This window comes from Monopterus albus, unplaced genomic scaffold, assembly GCF_001952655.1.
Source record: "Monopterus albus unplaced genomic scaffold, M_albus_1.0 scaffold105.1, whole genome shotgun sequence".
NCBI lineage: Eukaryota > Metazoa > Chordata > Actinopteri > Synbranchiformes > Synbranchidae > Monopterus > Monopterus albus.
Genome location: NW_018127985.1, coordinates 2,241,243 through 2,244,603, shown reverse-complemented (window position 1 = coordinate 2,244,603; position 3,361 = coordinate 2,241,243). Strand labels below are relative to the sequence as shown.

The 3,361-nt window shown below is 41.5% G+C and overlaps 1 protein-coding gene across 1 annotated transcript in view; it reads left to right on the top strand.

The window, feature by feature from the left end:
* Window positions 1-3,361, top strand: part of s1pr2 (sphingosine-1-phosphate receptor 2) — a 17,393-nt gene that overhangs the window by 1,079 nt on the left and 12,953 nt on the right. The window lies entirely within an intron of this gene.

Here is a 3,361-nt window from a genome sequence, read left to right as displayed (position 1 = left end):
TACTGAAAGGGTGTATTAATAAGACCAAAGCCTACATTATCCCCATGTGTTAATCTCACGGAGTTGGAGATCTGCTCCTCAGTGGAACGCAGTTACTGAAATGTAACAAGCAATCTCTTAACATCATGCAGTAAACATTTTAACAATACATATTATAGACAAGTGAATTGTATTTTGGAATGAAAGTTGTTTTAAACATTTGCAGACCTCGTGTCTGGGCCATTTTTTGTATGTCTAGTAGAAACGTTTCCTTAAGACTTCACTTTAAACAGCAGGCTTCACTGTGTCTGAAAGAATAAACCCTCCAGAGAGGGATACATAGGTGTTGGCTGTACAGTCATGAGACATCCTGTTGTGGGAGAATCCTCAAATCACAGTGAGATAAGATTATAAGGTGGAGGAGCTAATGTTTATTGCTCAGATAAAAGCTTCCATCCATCATCCTCTGTCCTGTGGTGGGTCAGTTCAGTCTGCACAGTGTGGTGCTCAAAGGCTTTCGGACACTGCAAAGGCTGGCTACTAATCCTGGCTGAGGTTAATAGCAACAAAACCCTAAAATACATGCCGATGCCACTGCACTTATTAAATTAGGACAAGCAAACATTTCACTGTGGTATCAGAAATAGAGGGTGAAGAGGAACCTCAGTCTGCAGTGGTAGAGAGGACCTGTGAAGTACTGAAGGTCCTGTCAGCAGGTTAATTAATACTGGTTTTGTATGAGAGCAGCCTGGTTTGTCTGGGCCATGCATGGCTCAGGTGCTTTTCCCAGTATGCCTTGCACCAGCTGGAGACGGGGATTGATACAACACAGTACTTGGCCTTGGCGAGAATGACCTCAGGGTTCTGTGAACAGCATCAGTTTACTGGCCAGACTCTACACAGTTCCAAGCACATGCAGCCTTTCACAGATATGGAGCATGCATATTAGTTTTACCAGCTCTACAGAGGAATTTCAAAGTATTCTCTGTTAGATTACGGGGGACTGCGTCAGTCCATCAGCCCACAACATCATAAACTGAGGATCTGTGTATTGCAGCTCATTGTGCTCAGTGGCTGCTTTACTCTACAAGATAATGCTGTAATAGGACCCTTCTCAGTGGGGTCTGCCAGGGATAGCATGAGAAATGGAGACAATCAGATGAGCTGAATAAATAAATGGAGGTATAAATGCATTAATGGATAAATAAATGAATGGCAATTAAGTGGTGGGAACTAGATTTGTGGGATATTTTTTTGTTTTTAATGGAACAGGTCACTAGGGGGTTGAAGGTGGGGATGGATGGTGGGTGGTGTCGATCCCTGTAGGATGCTCGGGTTTCAGTTCAGGCCTGGGAGCAGCCTGTTAATAGGAAGCAATCAGAAGGCTTTTCCTTGGGGAGACTGGCTTCTCTTTTGTTGTCTACTGCTTTATTCAGCCAGATCGGAGGGGTAAACTCTATAAAAGATCAGAGGAGCAACCTGCCACAGGCAACCTGGCTTTGACCTGGTTAGATGATGAAACCAATCAGAGGTCAATACATAAAAAAGATCAAAAAGATCAGGAACCGTGGTAGATCATGTAAGAAAATCAATTTTTATGCATTACGTTTGAGGTTTTCTCTGGGATATAATGGTGTTTTGTGGACAGCAGTTTGCATTCTACAAGCTTAGAGTTCAAGCTGGTACTCCCCCTTTGCCTCAAAAACACTTTCTTTGGGTGTGGCAACTGGAACAAAATAAACGCCTTCTGTTCGCAAGCTGCAGAAGCGCAAGTCACAACACACAGCTGACACCATGTAGCTTTCTGATTCACAGCCAAGATTTGGGAGTGTCTCAGATCAGTGAAATAATCATGGCATCCTCTGCTTTGTACCCCTTTGTAAACACATTTTAGGACACAGTGTCACTAAAAACTGTGCTTGTGCTTTTTGTACACTTACCTTTTTTATATTTTACTTCCTGAGTTGTAATAAGATAATGTCACTGCTGTTGTAATTATTTTATAAACATTTACACAAGCTGCCATTTGCCGCAAAAAAGCGGATCTGACTATTTTAGAGAGGTGTTTTACCCAGTGAAAGAATTCATTAGCTTTTAGGTCTCCTGTTACATTCCTTTTCCACTTGAGGGACTTGGACAAACTATAAGACCCCCCATGACCAGATGCTGATGCTTGTAGCAGCATGCCAGGATTTCCTTACGCTTTCTGGGGTGGAGATAAGGTCTTTCTTCTTCTGCCACATTTCAAGCTTGGGCCAGCCCTTGTTCTGAAATTCTATAAGTTTAAAATAATGCTGAATATGTTTTCAGAGCTCCAAATGGCAATTTTCATTGTGGAAAGTTGATCCTCAGACAGGAGCACTGTTGATTTTTTCAGACAATCACAAGTAGATAGAATACAACGTTTCTGGTTACTGCTGTGAGTTTGGATGGAATCTGTGATACTGTTCAATCTCTCTGTAGGGTATATACTGTGATCTATGAACTGCCAGAAAACAGCCTCATACTATTTGCTCCTGTGGCAGGCTTAATCAGTGTGGTCATGTTGTGGTTTCCTGTTTTCTGGTCGTTCTCAGTGCTCTCTCTGTAGGGATCTTGGTGCAGGTACTCATGAAGATGCTATGGTTTTGAAGACCTCCTCCTCCTCCTCTTTCTTCCTCCCTCTTGGAAACTTTTGTTATCCACTCAGCTTTGTTTGTGCAGCTGGAAAACTCAACAGGATTACTTCAACACCCCACCTCCCCAGATCCAGAAGTACGACAGTATTCTTGGATTGTGAATTGCCCCATGCAGCCTGTAAGGGCCTGTTGAAGCCATTCATTATTTTTAGAATCGAAAGTTAAGTCAGGTCTTTGCTCCTAACAAACTCTTTCAGGTTTCCTAATGACTGACAGATTTTAAAAATAATGACAAAACAATTAATAGTGAGGGCCTGTTTTGTTAGAAAGAACTATTACGATTGAAGACCTCCCTTTTAGCCTTTCCAGGCTTAAAGACATGACAGAATTAACCTCCAGCTAAACACAAGCAAGGTCATAATAGGGGCCAAACTGCTCCATTGCAACAGACAGATTGAGTGGAACTGGATGGCGTTTAAACCAATATGACGACTGTTCAAATATGTCCATTTCAGCTGTTAGGTATTTTTAGTCAGATAGATATTGGTTAGATACTTTATGTATTAGAAATGTTTAGTGGAGATAGGATGTCTAGTTAGACTATTAAATACTTAGGCATGCTTATGAGTTTCTACAGGGTACATCTGGTCAAGGATACTAGAGAGAGAAGTTGATGACTGTCAGCAGACAGGGTGTTTAATATTATTATTATGACGTGTATAACTGAAGCCTTAGTCATAATATGTTCTTATGTTTAATATCAC